We start from the raw sequence: 25,110 nt of genomic DNA on the forward strand, positions 1-25,110 counted from the left end.
TGAACAAAGAGCAGGCCTAACACTTGCCTCATTCGTTGTTGTTGTTTTTGCCATATGCTATTCCAAACCAATTCTCTCTGAACTTAAAGAAAGGATCGAGGCGTTGTTAAGTGCGATCAGCCTGTTGCAATATGGGTTATATTGGATAATAAGGACCTTTCTGGAGTTTGGAGGGTTGAAGGTTTTTTTCTGACCCTTTGTCTAGATTCCTGGCAGTTACATGGCAAGTCCATGCACTTTTCTGGAGATCAACTAAAGCTGCAGAAAACATGGATACTTTGCTGACGTTTAATGGTCAGCAGAATATTTGCAACCATATACAGTAGTCCACACCTTGTTCACAGTAACTAGGGACTTTAGCAAGTCAAATCTAGTTTTCCTTAATTCAAGTTTGATTCTTGGTCTCTATGTGAGGAGGAAACAATTATTGAATGGTCATAATTTCACTGTGAAGCTATCCTCTTCCCTCAATGCAATTATCCATTCGCATGATTATTTTGCTAATGCCAATTGATTGTTGGGTATGTAAACTGAAATAACTGAAAATAAATACAAAAACAAGGTAGTCTCTTCTGAAAAATATTTATTTTATTTTTATTTATTATTACATTTATATGTTTCCATCTTGCTAGTGAAAGTAACACAATATATGCATCCATCAGTGTTATTCTGAAAGAACAATGTTTATTATGTTTTATAGACCTATAAATTAAGCCAATGCTGAAAGAATCCAATAAAAGCAAAGATTATTAGACTTTGTTGTACAGGTAGTTCTTGTCATATGATTGTAATGCAAGATTTCCCATTAGTTATATGTCATGATGGTTGTAAAACACATCAATGATGTGACATACCTGATTTTACAATCTTCATTAAGCAAATATCTACTATCAAGTGAACACTGGTCATTAAACAGTTTTGCCAAAAACTGGAAGTTAATCCATTTGTGACAAAGTGCTCATGAAATGCAACAGTATACCTATGAAATTCTGCAAAGAGTTGTAAATGCAACCATGTTGCTGAGTGCACAAAGTTCAGTCACGTGACTAAGATGGGCCCAATCATGGAACTTCAAATCCAGAACATGTTGCCCTTTTTGAGTTTGTTGTAACTTTGAATGGTTACTAAGTGACAAATTTTAAGACAAGGACTACACATAGTTATTTTAAATATTGTTATACTGGGAGAGCGAATATAGACAATATCAAAAAGTTAAACAAGAGAGAAATATCATAAATATTATGCTTGCAAGTTTATTTAACTCCTACCAATCTAAAAAAAAAAAGGCTAAAAAAATTATTAGAGTAGGCCGATTTAATTCTGAAATATTAGCCAATAATACATAACATCTTTAAAAATATTTTTAAGAATTGTATAGATTCTTTGTAACTTTCTGGTAATACATAATGTTCACCACCATGGTGGTGCAGTGGTTAGAGTGCAGTACTGCAGGCTACTTCTGCTGATCACCGACTGCCAGCAGTTTGGCAGATCAAATTTCACCATACTCAAGTTTGACTCAGATTGACTTCCATCCTTCCAAGGTGGATAAAATGAGGACCCAGATTGTTGGGGGCAATATGCTGACTCTGTAAACTGCTTAGGGGGGCTATAAAGCACTGTGAAGGGTTATATAAGTCCATGTGCTAGTGCTATTAAGACATATTTCCAAACACCAATATTCACACATTTTTTTTCAGTTTGCATTTGAAAATATTGCTTACTCATGACAGACTATGAAGACACAATAGTTACAAATGAACTCTTTCACGAATGAAATTCATCCCACCCTCAATTTTAAGCAATTGGATTAACATTCCCTGAATCAAATTGCTTTATTTAACTTTAACAACCCATGATGGGAGAGGAATTCAAGAAGCAAAAGCCAAGGCAGTATTTTAGCATATTACAAAATCATAATAAGATATATTAACTAGTTTCTCTGCCTTTTAAAGGTCATGCAAAATGATGATCAGTAGATAAGAACTTCATCTCAACCATTTTACCAAAAGGCAGGGCATTCAATACAGCAAGGTGCCCCACCCAAGCTCAATATAAGACCAACATGCTGCATTTTTAATATTAGGAATATTCAGTGCTACTTCTCATGTTATTTTTAGGCACCTGTTTGTTAATTCACTGCAAGAATATGCTGTTAGGCCCATTTTTCAGCTTAAATTTCCACTTTTACTTTTGTCATAGCTCAAACATTAAGTTGCTTTATGGTGGTTTTGCACCTAATATCCAAATTGAACTAAACTGAAAAAAAACAAAACTTAATACTATGGGAATTGTAGTTTTACACAAAAGTATTTATGATGGAATTTGTTTTTTGTTTATTTTAAGATTGTTTATTGCCCAGAGCTACTTGTTGAGATAGGCAGCTGTACAAACATGGTTTTTTTAAATCAACAAACAAAAACAAAATAAAACTCAATATGTCTATCCACAAACTCTGAACTTCCTACTACACCAGTACAATTTTCAAAGTTCTTAAGAAAAAGTCAGAATAGATAACCTTGATGTAAACTTAGCTGGGAGACACAGTGAATTATTTACTCTGCAATCCCACTGAAGAAAAACATCATTGCTAACTTTTGACTACAAATAAAAATCTAGACACAGATATGAGAATAGGAATCTCCAGCAAAATCATATTGCATTTATTTATAAAACTGCAAAAAAAGGAGAGATATTTGTAGGCCTTAATTAAAGACATTGATATTTGACTATTTAAAAAGAAAATACGAACCAACTCACTGGGCATCAAAGTACAGAGTAAACCAAAGGGTTTACTCAAAGAATGTCCACCTCCTCAATACTTTAGAGCAAGTAGCTTATGAAAACAGTTTTTCTTTAATTTGTGATATGACAGGGAAATCTATTATTTAAAAAAAAACAGCACTGGTTAAAGGCTACTCAGAATCCATGTTGAACCAGCCAATCTCTCACAAATTGACTGCTTCCTCAAGGCAATAATCAGCAAACAGAAACTCAAAAATTTGGGAATGTGAAGTGAATAAATGAAAAACGAAACAAAACACCAACATCTAATCAAGCTTAGTAAGGTTGAAGGATGTACAAGGAAAAGAATAAATGAAAAACGAAACAAAACACCAACATCTAATCAAGCTTAGTAAGGTTGAAGGATGTACAAGGAAAAGACAATGGAACAAATGGCAAAGGAACAGGAGCAAGAAGATCATGAAGAGCTACAGATTATTACCAGGTTCAAGGAGTGGTTGAAGAATCACAGATCATTATCAGGTTAAATAAAATACCATGTGTCCATATAATTGCCAGGAATTCGATTGAACTCAAAGGCGCCTGAGTCCATAAGTAAAAAATTACTGTCTCAAAAAAAATCTTGAGAATCTATCAGTGTATCAAAAATATATTGAATTTATTAGACATAAGGTAAGACAATCCCAGACAAATTTATTTCAGCTTCACTATTATTCCAATTTGGTATGCCTATAGCAAATGTCTTATTCACCCATCAGGAGTGTAAAGGAAGACTCAAAAAGGGAACCCACAAGCCTTCCCTATGCCACAGTCCACCATGTTTGACCTCTGCTGTTATATTAAGACCATCCTAGTTTATTTATTTTAATATATTTTGCTGGAACAAAGACTATTAGTATTAGACTTCAGTTGGATACTACAGTAATTGTACAATGGATTTTCTAAGATAATTAACAGTACTTATTATGCCATCATTTCATCTTTCCTTAGCATCAAATCAGAGGTAGGTTGCCAATTTTTCTACTACCAGTTCGGGCATGCTCCTGTGCGTGTTCGCACTCGTTTGCAACACTTTTGCACATGCAGAGAAGTGTTCAGGCAGGTGGATGGAGCCCTCCACCACTGCTACTACCGGCATGCACGATCCAGGCCAAACTGGAAGCAACCCACTTCTGCATCAAATCATAGAACTCCAAAAAGTTCTAATGGTAAAGGTAAAGGTTAGTAATTCTGATCAATCCTAATACAGATTTCACTATTTTGCCATCATTTATTAAATGCAGTGCTTTATAATTTCTTTATACTAAGAAAGGGAGATGAAAAAAATAAGAAATTGGGTTTATTGCTTTATTGTTTATTATATTATTATTACCTATCAACATATTAACAAAGTTGGAAGGGACCTTGTGGGTCATCTAGTTCAATCCTCCACCCAAGCAGGAGACCCTACACCATTTCTGACAAATGGCAGTCCAATCTCTTCTTGAAAGCCTCCAGTGATGAAGCTCCCACAACTTCTGAAGGGAAGCTGTTCCATTGACTGATTGTTCTCACTGTCAGAAAATTTCTCCTTATTTCTAGGTTGAATCTCTCCTTGATTAGTTTCCATTCATTATTCCTTGTCTGGCCTTCAGGTGCCTAGGAAAATAGCTTGACCCCCATCCTCTCTGTGGCAGCTCCTCAAATATTGGAAAACTGCTATCATGTCTCCCTTGGTCTTTCTCTTCATTAGTCTAGCCATGTAGTTGCAACGTTCATCATATGTTTTACTCTCCAGTCCCCTAATTGCCCTGGTTGCTCTTCTCTGCACTTTTTCTAGAGTATCAACATCTTTTTTATAGTATGGTGATCAAAACTGGATGCAGTATTCTAGGTGTGGCTTTACTAAGGCTTTATAGAATGGTATTTGTATCTCACGTGATCTTGATTGCTAGTATCTTTATAGAGTGGTATTAGTACCTCACTTGATATTCACCCCTGTTAATGCAACTTAAAATTGCATTGATTTTTTTAGCTGCAGCCGCACACTGCTGGCTCATATTTAACTGGTTGTCCACTAAGACTCCAAGGCTTCTTTCATAGTTACTGCTATTAAGCCTGGTTTCACCCAGTTTGTATGTGTACTTTTGATTTTTCTTGCCTAAGTGTAAGACTTTACTTTTCTCTACATTGACTTTCATTTTGATAGATAGGGCCCAGTATACGAGTCTGTCAAGATCAATCTGGATCTTGAGCGTATCATCTAGGGCAGTGAGGGTGTTAGTTATTCCTGCCAGTTTAGTATCATCCACAAATTTGGTAAGTTCTCCTTCTATTCCCTCATCTAAGTCATTTATGAAGATATTAAAGAGTACTGGGCCTAAGATGGAACCTTGTGGTATCCCTCGGCTTACTTCCCTCCATGTAGATAAAGTACCATTAACGACTACTTGTTGAGTACGGTTTGTCAGCCAGTTACAAATCCATCTGGTGGTGATGCTATACTTGTTTCTAGATTTTATCTGCAGTCGTTATAATTAGCATAGTTACGGCAAAGTTAGTTTAGTTTATCTCTGTATACAGCTAGTTCTCAACTTACAATCATTTGTTTAGTGACAGTTCGAAGTTAAAACAGTGCTGAAGTGACTTATGACCGTTTTTCACACTTACAATAGTTGCAATATTTTCATGGTCACTTGATCAAAATTCAGATGTTTGGCAACGAATTCATATTTATGACTGTTCCTATGTCCTGGGGTCTTGTGATCACTGTTTTCAACTTTCTGACAAGCAAAGTTAATGGGAAACCCAGATTCACTTAATAACCATTTTACTAACTTAACAACTGCAGTGATTAATTTATAAACGAGGCAAAAAAGGTCATAAAATGAGCAAAACTCACTTAACAACTGAGTTGCTTAGGAAGAGAAATTTTGGGCTGAATTGCGGTCGTAAGCTAAAGCTATAAATTGAAAGCTTAATTAATCAAATATAACAGGAATTCTATTTCTGTGTTGCTACAATTTGTAACTTTAGTCTTCTGAATCTGCTGTGTCAGTTTCAAAATTGAATTGTTTATTCAACTTTAATGACCACTAAGCAATAAGTGAATATACTGCAGTGCTCCAATCCATACCTCTGTGCACATATTTACCAACATAGGAGCCATTTTATTCCAGAAAATTCTAATACAGCAATTATAGGGCAAGCACACAAAACCCCAGCACTAGTCATAGTTAAAAACGCAACAAAATAAGGTTTTCAAAAGAGAAATTGCTTGTTTCCATGATATATTTCTTCAGGCATTTTCTAGCACACATTGGCAAATACCTTGCATCAATCAAACTTTGTGTAGTGACTGCCATGCCCTCTTCAACTAACTATATTCTATACCAGGGGTCTGCAATCTTAAATACTTAAAGAGCCATTTGAACCTGTTTCCCATAGAAAAGAAAACATTGGGCCCATAAAACCAGGTGGGCCTGACCAACTCAATGTCACTCACTCCCACCCAGTCACATGACACCCCCAGCCATGCCTACCCAGGTTTTGTGGCTCCTGATATTTTCATTTCTCTGGGAAACAGGTCTCTCTCTCTCTCTCTCTTTCTCTTTCTCTCATCGCTCTCTTTCTCTCTCTCATCTCTCCCTCTCTCATCTCTCTCATCTCTCTCTCCCACTCATCTCTCTTTCACCCTCTGACTCTCTGTCTCTCTCTCATCTCTCTCTCCTTCCCTCTCTCTCCCACATCTCCCCTTTTCTCTCTCTCTCTCATCTCTCTCGCTCTCCCTCTCATCTCTCTCTTTTTCTCTCTTTTTCTCTCTCCCCCCCCTCTCTCTCTCTGTGTTTGTTACCTCTTGAACCATTTCCAAAAACAGGTGAGGGTTGGTATTTTTGTTTTTGTTTGCTGATGTTGTTCTTTCTTCTTCTTTGGATGCTTTTTATCATATGATTTAAATCAAGAATCATTTCAGGTTCCCAGATAAATGAAGTTCTTTTGTTCCCCTTCTGTGGCTTCCTGTCAGCTGAACCCACAACTGGCTGGTCCATCCCCTCGCCCTTCCTTCCCAGCTACTCCTTGCCTGAGAAGGTAAGGGTGACAGTGGCAGTTGGAGACTCGCTCCCTATTCCAGAGTGGGAGAGAAGCGTCTTTGTACTTGCTGCATGCACCTCGGTCATTCAGGGAGATGTGTGACTTTCTCTCTGCCCTAAGACACTGGCTCAGCTGCAGCTGTTGCTCCATGCCATAATGGGCTCCAGGAGGAGGAGGGGATGCCATCTCCCCCATTGTGAAGTGTGCTGAATTTAAGTGTGCTGCACAAGGCGCTGCAAGAGCAATGGGCAGGCCATGGAGGCGGTGAGAGCAGTGGCATTAGCCACAGCCGGGCCAGTGTTTTGGGGCAGAGAACAAGTTGCATGTCTCCCTGAGCATCCAAGGAACACACAGCACCAACAAGGGCCGGAAGAATAAACAAAAGTACAGGGGTGCTTTTCTCCCACTCTGGAATATGGAGCAAGTCTCCATCCACCGCCATCGCCCTTACCTTCTCAAACGAGGAGTGACTGGGAGAGGAGGGTGAGGGGTGCGGCCAGCCAGTAGTGGGTTCAGCCGACAGGGAGCCATAGCAGGGGAACGAAAGAGCCACATGTGCAGGTTGCCGACACTGTTCTATACTCTTTTCTATCATCGTTGATAGTTTCATGCCTATGAAATGTGAAGATGCTGCATGAAATGATATCTTGAATGTATTTATCAGAGAATTTTACTATGAAGCAAAATTAAAATTCTGAAAAACAAAATCATGAAAAAAACCTATAAGCTCTACCTTCACTGGAGACTGGAGTCATGTTAGTTTTGTTAAACTTTTCAGCTTGAAGAAAAACCAAGAAGAATTTTTGCTAAAACAAACTGGATGTAGGCTCCATCTAATTTCTTTTCTATTGGCATCCAATCTGTTCAATGCCCCAAGATGTGCTTATCATACTCATTTTCTAGAACAGGTTCTAGAACAGATATGATCAAACTTTAAGAGAGAAGGACTGCAGATAACTTTCTTCTTTTTTGAGGGGGGTGGGGAATGGGAGGCTGAGAAGGGAATCAGTAATGAAGAGTGCACATGCCCAGATTTTGTATGTTTCTTTCTTGTATTTCAAAAATCAGATTGAGTTTCTTTGTCATTGCTATACTAAATCTATTTTAGATCTTAAGCTTTTATTCCTGTAGCATTTTTCACCAATGATAAGAAATTATACTATACTATTAATTTTTAGCAAGTGGACCAAAAACACCCCTGTATGATACAAAAAGGTTGTGAACCACTCTAAATTATCCCCACTTGGCCAAGCATAAACATTTTCTATGTAAGTAAGATCACATCCTAATTTTTCCTGATCATCCTGATGATATAAATACATCAACCAGACCTATCAACATAATATATTTTGTCAGTTATCACCACAATAGAATACCCCTCTCCTACTGCACTTCATTTAATTGTTTTAATGCTAGACTGTTCATCATCACGAACACTGACCATTTGAATGTCTCACATTTTATTCTTCATGAGTACATAGATTTTTTTAAAAATTAGGTAATATAATTTAAACTAAAAAAGATTTAGACTAAAGGGTATTTCTAGATCTCCAAGTTCTTTTACTGTATACTTCCTAAATGACAAGTGAATAATTTAACATAGTATTTAGAATTCAATGATAAAATAATGACTTATTTATTTAGTATATTTATAAGGCCACGCACTCATCAAACAAATCTGATCTTAAAGAGTTAATATTTTCTTTATAAAACAAATTATTTTGTCTTAAACAAGGGCAAATGGGTCTCTGAGAGATAGTCAAACTGGCTATTAACTCATTAATCTGGTTTCCCTTTTCGACTAGTATTTGCTAACCCATATTAAGCATTTGGCTATCTTTTTGGACTCAGCAAGTGTGCAGTCCAGACAAGGCATTCACAAGACTAATTCTTGGTAAAAAGTCTCATTGACACACCCAATCTTGCACATTCTTGAATTTTCTCCACCCTAGCTTCTTGCAAATATACCTCTCCCAATAATCAAACTCTCTACATTTGAAAATGTGTAGACTATATACTCTGCATACAATACAGATTTATTTATTGAGTGTATGGTTAATTCTACAATATAGAATTAAAAAATTACTGTTTGGTCCTCCAAACAGTATTGAATATATAGGATCTATATAGTCCTCTATATGTCTAAATGTGAACATTACCAAATTCAATAAAGCTTTTTCTCAAGGAGTAGATGTTTCCAGTGAGCTTTGGTGACATAATTTTCCTGAGAATAAATACACTGAATCTAGTGGAATTCATATTTGCATAGACATATATAAGATTGCATTATTTCATAAGCTTTACTGAATGGAAGAGCAGAGCTTGTGGAATCTCCTTTGTGTCTCTTCCCCAGTCACATTTCATCATTAGCTTATTAGAGGCAAGTGCACAATTGTAAGGTTTTTTTAAAAAAGGAGGGAGTAGGCAGATAGAATGAAAAGAGGAGGCCACATCAGAATGCAACTCCATCCAGGTACTTGCCTCCATAATAAAACTACAAACATTTACACAAAAAATCCATTCCTGGTTTCCCTTCAAGTTTTCTTTATTTTAGAACCCATATTTTTGCAAAGTGTGATTGCAGCAAATGCTGCAATGGCAATGTTGATTTACCTTCTTCATCAATTATTTATGTATTGAAAATGCTTTTTATTAATTTTTGCCTACTTGTAGTTTCTATGGCTTATGATAAATCAAAAGAGAGTGATCCCTGGTCATCCACATTCCTTAGATACTTACACTATACCCCTTTGATTCTCTTTTCTACCGGAAAATAAAAATGGAACATTCAAAAAGAGCTAAGTATAAAAAACACAACTTACAGACAACAAAACTACCACCCGCTTTGGTTTTGTGTTACTTATTACTTCCATAGCTTAAACCTATTAGAAGGCGATTACAATATTCGATTTAAAATCTAGGTATACCACGCCGATTTTCCGAGCCAGGCTATTAGCGTTCCCCTTCGACAGACGGGGAAGAATAAAAGCCACCAGCGCAATTCTGTAGGTTCATAGTCACCGAAGTAGCCTTTATCCCTCGGGTTGGGAAAAGCACCGGAATTCATCCGTGCCTTCTCATTCAAGAGATGGCGAACTGACTCACCTGTCTACAGCCACGCGGTGGTGGGCGGCGGCAGCTGCAGACCATGGGAATCCCTGTCCGAGGCGACACCCGGCATTTGTGAGACTGGCCATCAGAGATCATCCAGAGGAGGGGCCTGACTGTCATATTCCAGACCCTACCATTCCATCCTTGCTTATGAGGGGGGGGGAGGTGGCGTGCTGGGCGATCAGGTGACAATATTGCGGCCTACACTGCAGAACCGGGTGGTTCCCAGCGGGGAGGGAGACGAGGGGAAGAGCTCGAAGAAAGAACCCTCATCCCCGGAACGCCGTGAATCTGGAATTCCCCCGCCTTATTAGCATTCGAGAACAGAGCGGGCGTCGGCGGCTTTTCTACACGTGACTAAGCGGCTGTCCGCTTGGCCGATTCTCCGTTTTCACACTGCAATCGACGGACCTTCCTCTCCTTTTCCCCGGTATTCTTTCGCCCAAGAAGAAAACCTGGAATCCGGGTGCTATTTCTATAGGCTGAGGGAGGAGATTATGGCCACAGGGTGCTCATGCATGTACTTCCCCGATGCGGCATGCAAACAAATGGAGATGGAGAGAGAGGCCCAGAGGTCCGGAGAAGGACGCATAATAGGGGTGTGCTGTGGAAGGATGCCACACGCATGTTAGGGTCTTCTCTCCCTTTTAATCGAACAACTTTGAGGAGAATACAAACTCGCCTTTTCGCTGACAAGTGAGCATTGGACGCACTTCATCCCCACGTTCTGTTCCGTGAGCGGTGGTCGGGGCGTGGTCGTGATGCTTCTGTGTTCCGAATTTGTTGGGTGGTAGCCTGTGGTTGGAACGTCTTACGCACTTACGCGTCCTTTAAAAACAACCCTAATTGACATCCTAGCTTTCTCCAGAGTAGGAACGCGTGAACTGAAGCTAAATGTCTCTTTCACAGACAAATACTCTGCAGCAACGTTTCCAAAGCGTGCGACACTGCCCTCCTCGGATGGATTGGAGAACATATTAACTATAATATATCTACGTGCGTGCCTTGTGCATTTTATGCATTGCTTGGTCCGCAGTTTCCTGGAAAAAAAGCAACCTGCCTTCCATCCATCAGTATTCTGGCATTGGCTTGAATTCATCACTAGGCTTAAAACTAATTCCGATTTTCCCTTAGGAGATTTATTACCTTCCTAGAGAGGACAAGAGTGGATTTTCCCCTCAAATCTTTGCCCACAAATCAACATCACAATAAAACTTATTCCTTTCCCAAAGAAAGTGACAATGTGAAGAGCAAATCCTCTCATAGCTAATAAATACGGAAATTATGTAGATACTCAAAAGCTGGTCATTGAAGACTGGCAAATTACAAACCTAAAACTGAGCCCCAAGTACCTATTCAAGTTGAAAGTGGGACGTTTATTCTTAGTTATCACTTATGCTTAAGGGATTTCTGTAGTGGTTAATATTTTATATACTAAATTTAATCCTGGGTGGAGTGTGGACATTGCAGTGTTTATGCTTCAAATTAAATCGGAAACTTCTCGGAAGTCCCTTTCCTACTTTGAATGGGTAGGTGGGGGAGGGATCCAGTGAGATTACATATAGTATTGGAGTTAGGCCGCGTGGTCTTGTTCAACATTAGGAAGCCGAGGGGGCTTTGAATTATGAAAATTCCTGGGCGAAGAATTATATTGGAACTAAGATGACACAGAAACCTCATCAGCTAACAGAGCTGCGAAACCGACCAGCGAACCAATGGGCGGCGACAGTCGCCGGAATCAAAAAAGTCTCCCTCCTTTCTTAGCATCTTACATAGGGCTATAACGAACGAGGAAATAGGGCTGAGATTTGCCAGGGTTCTTTGGGCGGCGATCCTGAGCCCCACTGGTTAGCCATTGTTCTGCCATTGCCCTCTTTTCCCATGAGCAGCTATGTTGCTTGTAATCACCAAATCAGAAACTGCTACGCCGGGCTTATTTATGGCTAGTGAGGAGGACTTCTAAAAGCCAGTACAACGCGACAGGACGGACCTGAGAGGAACCAGCAGTTCTTCTCAAACGGGGAAGGGAAAGCAAGAGTGAGCGGGCCTGTTATCTGTTGGGATTCGGGATGTTGGGATACCCTGTTGGGATTCGGACTCGAGGGAGAAAGCAACTGGCGCGAGAAGGAACTCGTCGAAGTCGCGAACTGGAAGGGGGGAAGAGTGAGATTTGACTATTAATCACCCATAAAAGTAGGATGTTCCTGTGTGAAGAAAATCGGGGCGGAGTGAAATGACATTTAAACCTAGAGTTTCGCTCGCTGTCTGTCTCCCTATCCTTGCTTTCGGGAGATTTTGTGTACGTCTCAGAAATGGAATTAAACTATCCGGAAATAGGGTCCCATCCACGTCCCCCCGAATTTAATAGGTATTATAGCAGTATTCACTTCTCCTACGGAAGATATTTTTTACATGTATATTACACAAAGATATTATTTTAATATCACAAGGGATTGTGATAAAGGTTGCTAAATGTATAAATCCGTTTTAAGACTGGTGCCAGTAAAGGGTGCTAGTACCTGATATTGAAGAATCAATATTTAACACCGCTTTTTAAAATAATAAAACCCTAAGCGCATAGCCAGGAATTGTGACTTTTCCCAGGAACAAGATATTTTCCCTCTTTTTTTTTTTTAGAAAATAGAGGTATAATTTTGTTATGACAAATAGTACAAGGAAAATTTATTGAGCACAATATTCGAAGTATGTTTGAAATCACGTCCTACATCGAAGCAGCATATTTTATTTCATTTGGACTTCAAAAGAACTTCCTGCTGCCACAATCCCAAAAGTCTGATATTTAGATCACTGCATGTAAATGAAAAACTGGGGATTTAGTATGATTATTTTTAACAATTTGAGACGGTAACGCTCTCAAAAAGAGGAGAAAGGGAGGATGGAAGAGTCGAGATTTCATTTTTAAAAATGCGGAAATATCTCGTGGAAGTAGAAGACTTTACATTTAAACGAATTTCTGTGGAATTGATTAAACGTGCTTCCACTTCGAATGAAGTCAGGAATCGAAGACGACGAGTTAGAGGTGTTGATGATTGAGGCAAAGTCCGAGAAAATTGGATTGTCTCACCGTTCAGTTGAAGAGCCTTTGCAGCATAGTAAAACCTCGTCATTTTTTACTAGAATTTATGGGGAAAGTAGCGATTTCTGAAACTATGGACTTTCATTTGTTTGTGCACTACAAACTGCGAAAATTAACTTGATGGGTAATATATTGAAGAGGAAGATTGGTACGGTCTGCTTTAAACATCGGAATCTAGCAGTCCCTAAAAGCTTTAAACAGCAGAAATTCGCGATCAAAACAGACTTAGGTGTCGCGGTCCCCACTGGGAACATCAGGTTCAGAAGGTTTTAGAGAATGAGAAAGTCAAGGTCTTGTGGGACTTCAGAATTCAGACTGACAGGCACTTGGCCCGCAACACACCTGACATAATAATAGTTGAAAAGAACAAAGTATGTTCATTGACATTGCAATACCTGGAGATGCACGAATTGAAGATAAACAGCAAGAAAAAATCACAAAGTACCACGACTTGCAAATTGAAGTTGAGCTGTGGAAAAAGAAATTGTTTGTTGTCCCGATTGTAATTGGAGCCCTTGGAGCAATATCTAAAGGGCTACCTTGCTATTTGGAAATTTTAAATTTATCAGACTTGAACATTCTGATTCTACAAAAAACCACCCTACTTGGAACAGCTTATATCCTCCAATGTTACCTTAACAGTTCCTAGGTCCTTGGTTAGGACTCGAGCTGTTGAGCTACCAACCAGCCCCAAAGGCTGTGAATCTCACCAAAGATTAACCACATAATACATCACACTGGTTGAGAAAAATAAGGTTACAATCGTAGACATCACAATACCAGGTGATAGCAGGGTCATTGAGAAGGAACATGAAAAAATCACAAAAAACCAGGACTTAAAAATCGAAATTCAACGATTATGGCACAAACCAGCAGTGGTAATTCCAGTGGTAATCGGCACACTGGGTGCTATTCCAAAAGCACTGGAATTACATTTAAAACAGTTAAAAATTGACAAAATCACCATCAGTCAAATGCAAAAAGCCACAATGCTTGGATCCGCACGAATATTACGAAAATACATTACAACGTCCTAGGCTCCTGGGTGGGACCCGATTAGTAATCAATGCCAAACCCGGCGAAACAACTGGCTACTGTGATACAATTCTTTTGTTGCAATAATAATAATAATAATAATAATAATAATAATAACAACAACAACAACAACAACAACAACTGGCCGCTGTGATACAATTGTATAATAATAATAATAATAAAGCACATGCACAGATTTTTAAGACAGAAGATCAAAACATTCCTGCTGAAAGAATTCTGGGGAGGGGGGAAAGGAAAAGTATGGAAGAAATCCTGGAAGATACAAAGGGCAATTATATAAAGGACCTCTGAACTAACAGGCTATACTTTATTTAGCCAGCATAATATCTGTCTGCATTAAATATGTATTATAGTGATTGTTTTGCTCTAAAATTCAGAGAAAAATAAAAATATGACTGGGCCAACCAAGTCTTGTTAAGATGGCAACCCCCATTGGTCCCATTATATTCCAGCCAGATTTACAGCTACAGATTGATTCATTAGTGATATTGCTAGTTACTGTCTACCATTAGAAAATAATAGGTTATCTTAGCTGGAACAGGGCAGAGAATAGGCTAGATCAGGGAACACACTCCTAAACAAAACTCCCTGTAATGCACCATTCATCAACTCAGTCTAACAGTAAGGTTGCCTTGTGTGTGTGAGAGAGGGGGGAGATGGGGAAAGAGAGAGGAAGAGGAAGAGAGGGAGAGAGAGGGAAAGACAGACAGAGAGGGAGAGGGGGGAGGGAAGGAGGGAGAGAGAGGGAGAGGATGTGTGAAAGAGATTCATTTTCCCATGTGAGAAGGAAGACACATTGGCTCCCCTCCTACAATGTCTCCCATAAGATATGAAGATCCAGAACCGAAGCATTTCTTTCCCAAGTCACAACTGTAAATGCAACACTCTATATTTTATCATTCTATGCATTAACATTAACACTAGTAGTTTTGAAATTTTATTTTATGTATTTATTTATCATATTGCCTTCATTATTTTTATGTAACTCAAGGCAATTAACAATATACTCCTTCCTCTTTCAATTTCCCCCAAAACAACAATCCTGTGAGGTAGGTTGGGTTTAGACAAGTTACTGGCCCAAAGTCACCTAGCCGGCTTTCATGCCTAAGGCAGAACTTAGCCTCCTGGTTCCATGCAGCAGATTATAATAAGAAAAGAGTATCCTGTCCCTGCTACCAGTAATATTAATTCAATGGACTCATTTTCAGAATATGAATCTTTATATAGCCACAAAGGTACCTGTGATATATAAGTGGGAAGCAAATCCCTGGATTAAATTCAATCTTAAAGGAAAGAAAATAGAAAACCAAGGAAATAATTATGGCCAGATGGTTCTGAAAGTCTGCTGAAAAATTGTAAAAAAGAGGAATGAAGTAGTGTGTCCTGGAAAAAAACCCACAGGTGATTGGCTGACACTTTGAACAGGGCAATTGTCATATCAGCATTTGATTGCAATTCTCACATCTTTGTTTCAGGGTCCCTTGTCAGTCTTGTCAGATATTGCTGAACTGTAACTCCCAGAAAAAGGACAACTAGCATGGTTAATATTTAGGATCCTGGGGAATGTAGTTGAACCAACTCTGGAAGCTCATAAATCTCATCATTAAAGTACTGTGAAATACCTGCAGACATTCTATCTGAATCCAGAAATTAATAATCTCTATCATTACTTGAATTGTACCCCATTGATATTGTTTTGTGACATCTCTTTGCTTCCTTCTCTATCTATTCCCATCAATTTGCTACCCAAATCAATTATCTCTGAACTACAACATAATTTTATCCTGAGGATGTCATTATAATTTTCCATATTGTGGTTACTGATCTTTTTTCATGACTAATCAAAAAAGATGTTTTCATCAACATGCAAGTGCTAAGGCAATAAGAGGATGTTGGCAAATATACAATGCTTGTCTTTGCCAGCAGTGAAAAGAGTGATAAAAGCCAAACAATTAAAAAGAATAAAAGCCTTTAAAAAGGTGCATACATTGAACAGAATAACATGAATTGGGAAAAAAATTAACCCAATTTTCTTAATTCCTAGAAATAAAAGCAATTATCTGGCATCAAATTGGAAAAGAAGTCTCCATGTGAATCTATGCTTAGTTTGGTACAATTCATAATCATAGAGCCTCCAATTACTCCACAAGGGTAAGGACTAATTTTACAATGTATTACTGACTAAGTAAAGGATCAGTAAGAAGGGCTGGAAAAGCACCCAGGAATAGATGTCCACATTCTCCTTCCACTGCCTTAAAGCAATTGGCCTTATTGGCCAACTATGCAATGGTGCAGTTGAGATAGCATGTTCAAGATTTAATTTAAATCTAAATGTTCTTATTTCTGTAAATGAAAGAAATATTCCTTCATGCAAGTTGTGCATACGAAATGATAGAATTCAGATACTGCTTGCTTGCTTTCTCTTTCTTTTTCTGCTTCCTTTCTCCCTCCCTCAGTTTTATGTGTTGTACACCACACTTCTCCAAAGAAAGTATGTTCAGTAAAGACACAAGATACATTACATTACGTAATACACAATATATGAGAACAAAACGAACTGCACTCATGGAATCATGGAAGAAGTCTAATAGAAGGAATCTTAATCTGAAATCAGCCCAATCAAATTTTTGGAAGATTATTCCATAACTGGAGACTCTCCTGTTAAAATGACCTCCTCCCTCAAATATCTCTGTAACATAAAACTCACAGCTATAACACATTCAATTCACAAGGATGGTAAACATCACAATTCCTACCCACAACTCTTCGTCTGCCTGGGTAGGAATTGTGATGTTTACCACCCTTGTTTGTGAGAATAATATTCAAACAGGGCCACAAATTTTATTTTTATTTACTTGTCACTTATCTTTTTGCATGTCGGCCAATCTGTTCAGAGTTTAATCAAATTTTACTCTTGCAGCTAAGAGAATATTCACAATGAATGTGGGCTCTATGCTAATCGGGATCATTTATTTTTAGCAGTTTAAGACCATTTCCCAATGTGTTCCTGCTCACGTATTTTCTTTTGCACTGGGGTGGAAGATGAGCTCTCTGGGTTCCCAAAACTCTTAGGGGAAGAACTCAGACCCTGGCTTTCCTCTGGTGAAGTAGGAGGGTATGCAGCAGAAAAGAAAGAGAAGGCTACACGGAAGTGCTTATTATTAGTTGTAGCACCAGCAGGCCTGAGGGTCCCTTACCCCCTCAGGTTGTAGTGCTCAAAGCATTTTGCCCTCCTTTGCAGTGTCATCAAACTCCTGCTTCGCACTAGACAGAGATCAACAGCGAGTTTCTTTGTATCTCTTTGCTGCCAGCCAGTGGCAGTTTGCAAAGTGCCCAGAGACAGTTTATTCTTAATCCCCTACTTTCTCAAGCAGGTAGGAGAAGAAGTAAAAAGTCAAAGATAAAAACAGTAGGGACTAGCATCTCATTGCAGTGCTTCTGAGGCAAGGCTGATTCAGGTTGGGTTACAGTGGAGGAATTGGTTATAGGAGTAGTGGAACCCTTTCCCTCATTCTGTTGAGTAGTTTTTTGAATACTTGCATTGAAAAACCTGTCCTATAGGACTAGGTAGATTGAATACATGGACATTAACCTTATACATTCTTTACTATATTTATGCTATTGGTCAACATAGACAGTTTTTTTTACTAGATTCCATAGCTAAACAATATTGATTGATTGATTCAGACATGTCAAAGTCAAGGCCCACTTGTCAGATTCAGTGCATGATGTGGTTAGGTCTGGCCCGTGGGGCCACCGTGGAGATAATAAGGGGCTGGCCTCTATCTCCTCGGCCCTGGCCCACGCCAGCCAGATGCTCCCCCCTGGGCGTGCGCACAGGAGGCCACAAGCATCTTGGATGCTGTGGCTGCTTTTGCTCAACTGATGCTGCTTGGCGCGCTGGCTGACTCCGACATGGTCTGCTGCCTGTCTGCCAGATGGGTGGTCTACCAGCCTTGTTCTCCGGTCCTTGGCCCTCAGACCTGACTTGTCCATGAGCATTTTCCAAACATGGCACTGAAAAGCTGCCACAGCAGCAGCAGCAGCACCTCCTCTTGTGAGCATTTTCCTTTCATCAGGATGGCGTCTGCCCCTACCCCGCCTCCTGCCCCTACATGGCAAAGCCACTGCTACTGCCAGCACTGCCACTTCTCCACCTCCCTTTGTCGCTTCCTAGGTACAGAGAGAAGAGGGAGGAAAGAAGGAAGGAAATGAAATGAGAGACAGGAAGGAAGGAAGGAAGGAAGGAAGGAAGGAAGGAAGGAAGGAAGGAAGGAAGGAAGAAGATGGGAATGAGAAGGAGGGAGGCAGTAAAGGAGGAAGGGAGGGAGATTGGGATGAGACGGAAGGAGAGTCTGAGGGAAGTCCTGCCTTAGCACTTGGCCACCAGCAGCCCAGTGCCTTGTTCTCCTCGTGTTGACCTCTCCTGGTGGTCTCTCCTGGTGGTCTCCTATCCTATTGCTGAGGATGCTTTGCTTACAAAGCTGGATTTTCTCTCAGGGGAAAGGAGGGGCTACCCTCTGATCCACCCACTTTGCCTTTCCATATCCACTATCAGCAACCTGGCCAAGAAGAGTGAGCACAACTACAGCAGCCTCAAGGAGCCTACCTAGGCGCCTTCTCAGGGAAATAGGGCTGAGCTGGATTGGTCTGTAGGGTCCTGGTGCTGTGGGAGCTCAACAGACAGGATGGGTGCTTGTTTAGGCTGCCCAGGGCTCTTGGCAGCCTGCTGCCATCTGAGAGTCTCCATGTGACCTGAGAAGGATGGTGAGACTTTTGCACTTATTCTGGCCTCACCTTCCTCCACTGGAGACATCCAGATTCCCCTCCCAGCCTTGCCTGGCCCCTCATAGGAAGCGGGAATTACACTGCTGCATGGAAGCACGGAAGAGAAAATTTGTAGGAAGCAGTTTCCTCCGACTCCAACTTTTGCTTGACAGATCTCTGAAGAGGATGAGGGGGTGGCAGGGGAGCTGCATGAGGGAAGACTGCTCCAACAAGCCATAATCCTTTCCAAATACTATTGGAAAAGGGCTGTCCCTTTTGAGAACAGGCAGCCTCCCTTGTGCAGGATCAAGGAGCTCTGTTGCTACTTATGCTTTTGCTTTGCTTGTTGAAACTATATAAAAGCCAAATAAACTCTGCGTAAGGCAAATAGTGATGGATTTATGAGATGAACATCTGGTGCCCAAACAGGGACAAGGGCATCCTATAGGGAAGCAACCACCAACATACTTACCTCCCATCTGGAACAGACCCCAGGGTTTACCAATTGTCCTACAGGACCCCTCAGAGGTAAAGATGGGTTGCAGTCTGTCTCACCAGCAGCAACAACGTGTACAAGAACTTAGCTTCTTGTTACAGAAGTCAGGTGTTACAGCACCTGAGACAGAGATAAGGAAGGTGATTGGTGAGATAGGGAAACATTGCCTTTGGTATCCCGAACAAGGGACGCTTTGTTTACATTACTGGGGAAAAATAGGACAAACTTTACATCTTGAACCCAGGGTTCCAGTACAGATATTACAGCTATGGTTTCAGTGCCGTCATGCAGTGGAAAAAAATGGCTCTAAAATTTTGGCAGGACAACAATTCACCACAAAACCTCTGCCTGATTATGATCAAGTAAAAATTATTCCTCCCAAATCATCTTCAATTGGATTTTCAGCTCCTCATGGAGAGGTTAATTCTTCTACTTCTCCATGGTCAGAGGAACAATTAGCAAAAGAGGGGGGATATAGAAGATATGTTTTCTGTCTGTTCACTTAATTTGATTTCACAAGATCATGAAGTAATTGGTTTAAAGGGTTGTTTTTCCTCTATCCCACTCTGCCCCCTGATCAGAAAAAGTTTGTCTTCACTGTGCCTGCCATTTTCTCTATCCCCCTCCCCTCCCCTCCCCGATCAGGAAGAGTTTGTTTTTACTGTGCCTGTTTCTGGCAAGCCTCAGCAAGCCTTCTCTAATATCAGGCAGAAGGCTACTGAGCCGTATCCTGATTTTATTAACAGATTGCATGATGCTTTAAGACAACAGATAGAAAATCCTGAGGCTCAGATGGAGTTGTTCCGAATGCCGAAGGGCAATTATTGGTCTTGAGAACAATCCTGAGTTGGCAGATATGATTAAAGTGTGTCAAGGTTTAGGACCAGCCTCTTGACAAACTAATTTATTGGAGGTTGCTTTATCGCAAGGCAGCAAGCCTCAAGGAAAGTGTTACAACTGTGGTAAACCTGGTCATTTTAAAAGGGAATGTCGAAATCCAGGAGGGGGGTATGTCTACAGCCTCCCACAACTCTTTCCATCAAGGGTCGAAACCAAAAGCAAAATGTCCAAAGTTATTTCGTTAGTTGATTTACACATTTACTTAGTCCTTCTTTGTGTCGGATTTATGTTACAGAATTGAATCCTTTTTGTCAGCATTCTCCATCGGCTTTGGTAAATCATTATATCAGTGGTTCTAAACCTTCTCAATGCCACGACCCTTTAATGCAGTTCCTCATGTTATGGTGACCCACAACCATAAAATTACTTTCGTTGTTACTTCATAACTGTAATTTTGCTACTGTTATGAATTGTAATGTAAATATCTCATATGCAGGATGTATTTTCATTATTACAAATTGAACATAATTAAAGCATAGTGATTAATCTGCCAATCTTAGTTTGGGAGACGATAAGCCAGGTTGGGATTTTCCAGGATAAAATGACCTCCCAGCCTGCCTCTAGCAGCAGTTTGTGGTTTACATGAGTTTCACTTTATTAAATTTACTTTTTTTACATTTCATTCTCACCCCCCACTCAGTCTTTCTTTCTTTCTTTCTTTCTTTCTTTCTTTCTTTCTTTCTTTCTTTCTTTCTTTCTTTCTTTCTTTCTTTCTTTCCATTTCTCTCTCCATTGTCTTCTTTCTTTCCATTCCCCCTCCCTTTTCTTTTCTTTCTTTTTTTCCTTTCCATTCCTCCCTTCCTTTTCTTCTTTCTTTCTTTCTTTCTTTCTTTCTTTCTTTCTTTCTTTTCTTTCTTTCTTTTTTCCTTCTGTTCCTCCCTCCCACCCTTTTCTTTTTCTTTCTATTCCTCCCTCCCTTTTCTTCTTTCCTTCCTTCCTTCCTTCCTTCCTTCCTTCCTTCCTTCCTTCCTTTCTTTCTTTCTTTCTTTCTTTCTTTCTTTCTTTCTTTCTTTCTTTCTTTCTTAAGAATCATTACAACCAGGTATTAATTCGTGTGAGCAATCAATTTAACACAGATTAAGAAGTTTCCCTTTAAATGGGATTTTAAATGGAGACTTAAGCTACATCAAACTGTGCTTCCAGATGGAAGGAATGGGTGGGCGGGGCTTGTCCTCCCCTCTGGCCTCTCCTGCCAGTCTTTCCCAGGGGCCAAAAAGTCTCCAACCTCAGTTTAGCCTGCAGTGGGGGCGGCAAAGGCAGCATCCAGGCCCAAGGCGGCTTGAATCCCGGCATGCACCTGCCTGTTCCACTGGCTGAAGCAGGTGCCCCGACTGCCTCACTGATCTCTTGCTCTCTGGGCACCTTCGAGCCCCTGTGCAGGCAGTTGGGCTGAAGTGCTGCTGCCGCCCACACTTGCTTCTGATGTCCGTTGGAGCCGAGGCTGATCCACCACCCAGAAGAACCTGTCTCTCTCCCCCTTCAGCACCTTCGCCTTTCCCTGGCATGGAGACCGCGCAGGGCGGCGTCTGGGTTGCGCCCGGAGCTGGGAGGAGGCTGTTTCACCACCCGCCGCTCTTCATTCACCTGCCACTTCAGGATGCACTCCTGAGCCTGGGCAATGATAGTGGAGGTAGATGGTCTTAGGCACCCCCTGTGAAAGGGCATTTGACCCCCAAAGGGGTCGCGACCCACAGGTTGAGAACCGCTGCATTATATGAATTATATTTTATTTGGACCCCCAAAGATACGACCTAATTGGCTTTCAGAAATATTTTTTCTTGCTCCAGTTTTTCTTTGCTTAAATGTACACGAAGGTACTTTGCTAATTAATTTACGGCTGCTGTTGGGGACCCTTACTTGGGTTCATTTGTATTTTTCTTTGTCGGCATATATACTTAGTCCTTTATTTGATTTATTGACCAAAGGAATGCACCCCTAAGATCTGATTCCTTCTGTAGCACTGGCTACAGTTGAAAAAATTAATGATGTTTTGAGCATTCAGTTTGTAGATTGTATTTCTTATAGAGACTGTCAGCTAATTTTTTTGATGTTTTCTACTAGTAAGCCTCCTACTGCTGAATTAATAACATTAGGACGTACCTGAGCTTGTCGCAGACATTGAACTGATTTGTTTAATATTGTTCTTCCTATTCTGAAATCTGATTTTCAATTTTATTTTCAGAATAACATCTCTTCAGTGATAAGTTAACTGACTATGTGGGCTGTATTGCATATCATTTGCCTAAAGATCCTCGGCTTGCGTGTTTAATGACTTCTTCTTTTCCTGTCCCCCCACTGCTTTCATCTTCACCACTTTTGCAAGCCCCTACTGTTTTTTCAGATGGAGGGCGAATGAGAGGAGTGATTGCTTATAGGAATTCTCATGACGATACCTAGAAGGTATCCTACACTGCAATACAGTCGTCCCTGCAACGCTCAGAATTGTCTGCTAGTATTTTAGCTTTCCATACCTTTTCTCAACAGCCTTTTAATTTAATCTCTGACTCTCATTATGTGTGTCAACTTATTTTTAATCTTCCAGGTGTTTATATCACACCCAGGATTGACCCCAATCTCATGGCTCTGTTTTTAACTTTGCAGCAACTATTACAAGACCAAAAGCATTTGTACTTTGCTTCTCACATATGCAGTCACTCATCTCTTCCTGGACCTCTTTCTGAAGGCAACAGTTATGCTGATGCCACTATCCATGTTTTACCTACGTTTCTTTTTTCCATCAAAATGCCAGAGGGCTGGCACAAGCTTGTCATATTCCACTTGACCAAGCCAAGCAGATTGTTTCATCCTGTCCCCAGTGTTCTGGGGCATCCCCCTCAGGGGACACACAAGTTAATCCCCGTGGTTTTGCCTCTACTCAACTATGCAAATGGATGTCATCCATGTTCCCTCTTTGGCTCCCTGGAAGTATATTCATTTGTCTATTGATACCTATTCAGGAGCACTTTGGGCCACACCTCAACGAGAAGAAACAGCTAATCATGTTATTTCTCATCTTTTTTCAGCCATTACTGCCTTAGGCAAACCCTCCCCTTTAAAAACTGGTAAATGGCCCGGTATATTCTTCATCAGCCTTTTTGCAATTTTGTACAACCTGGAATATTGTTCTTACTCATGGGCTATCCTAAAATTCCACAAGTCAAGCCATCCTGGAAACCATTAATTGGTCCTTTAAGGGCTGTCTTCAGAAACAAATAAAAAAAGGAGGGCTCTCGGGTACCCAATTTGTTGCTTGGTCCCTGTTTGTATCCTATCTGCAGTAATTCAAAACTTCATTTGTTTGAGTAGATTTCTATTAAATGGAAACTTTAACTATGGGACTATATCTTGTTGGGGGTTGATTGCCTATGATTCACCCCTGATGCCATTGCTTTGCACACCCCAGTGGCATGAGAATATAACATGCACAAAAATAGTTAACTGTACATCTTCAAGTAAAAAACCTCACTGTCTTCATATTAGTTCACCTGTTTTAAACTGTACAGCTTTTGAGGAGACTTCCTTTAATTTTGCCTATGTTTGGCTCCCGCAAAGATGGTTTTTACATGTGGTCAAGAAACTTTTAATTACATTCCTGCTAATATTAATGAAACACAGTTGAGTGTTGTCTCAGCCAGTTGATTCCTGTTTTGCTTTCCAAACAGCAAATTCACTCAAACTGTTCTCGACGTGGAGTCACTGTAGATAGCACTTGTGACTTTGAGACAGCTTTACTTAATAAAGCAGAATACGCAGCATTGGCTATATCTATAGTGGGTGCGCCAGGACTTGCTGCTCGTGCTCATCTTAACATTAACATTATTGTCTGCAATTTGGCAAAAACAATTAATGCTACTTCTTTAGCTATTTCAGCAATTAACCATGAGTTGCAAGCTTTGCGAAAGGCTATTTTACAAAATCACACTGCTATTGATTATTTGCTAATGCACCAGCATTTGGGTTGTGAAAATTTTGAAGGAATGTGTTGTTTTAATCTTTCAGATGAATCACGAACCATCCAGCACCAGTTCAATATTTTACACTTTTATAATTTGGCCTCTGATTTGAAAATTGATACTTTAGGATCTTGGTGGAAAAGGCTTTGGGCTTGGTTGTCCACAGGCTTATTGGGAAATGTCCTACATTATTTAGTCATTATTTGTGCTATTTCGATTGGTGGGTGCTGTTTTGTTCAGTGTATTCCTTCATTTTGCAATATATGTATCAGAGCTTTTTGCCCTAAACCCCCTCCCATACTGCCTCAGGGTCAGGTATATGCCCCGTATAAGCAACTGCAAGGATGTTCCTCTCCCGATTATGACCCTTTCACTAACCCCTCTTATGATACCTTGTCTAACAAAATAGAAAAGAGTGAGATGTAGAGATAGAGGTCATATAAAGGTTATGTAGAGGCCGTGCACAACAAACTGCCATGTCTCAGTGCCTGATTACCTCAAATGTCTATGAGCTCACCTAATTAGTACCACCAGGCAGTACCAGGAACTATCAAGCTATGTGAGACTCTACCCTTCCTGGAATGTTCTTAAAGATTGACAAGGAGAATACATCAATAATGATGCTGTTGCTATATATCCTCTTTGCTGCTTGTTAAAACTGTATAAAAAAACAATAAACTCTGCAAAGGCAGGCAGACATTTTGGATGCTCTGCTATGACTGGTTTCTGAACCCATCACTGATCTAGTCTGCAGTTCTTCCTCCTTGTCTTCCAAGATCATTTTCATGTAGAGGAAAATCATAAATAAACTTTTGAGACTTCATGATTCTGGACATAGTCACAATGTTATTGGCAACAGAACAGAAGTGGAGTTTAATCCTGCTTAGCCTCTGAGCAGAGGCAAGGCTCACTGG

This window comes from Thamnophis sirtalis, unplaced genomic scaffold (assembly GCF_051295495.1).
Source record: "Thamnophis sirtalis isolate CommonGarterSnake01/CBP01778 unplaced genomic scaffold, rThaSir2_p1.2 scaffold_4, whole genome shotgun sequence".
In the NCBI taxonomy this organism is placed as follows: domain Eukaryota; kingdom Metazoa; phylum Chordata; class Lepidosauria; order Squamata; family Natricidae; genus Thamnophis; species Thamnophis sirtalis.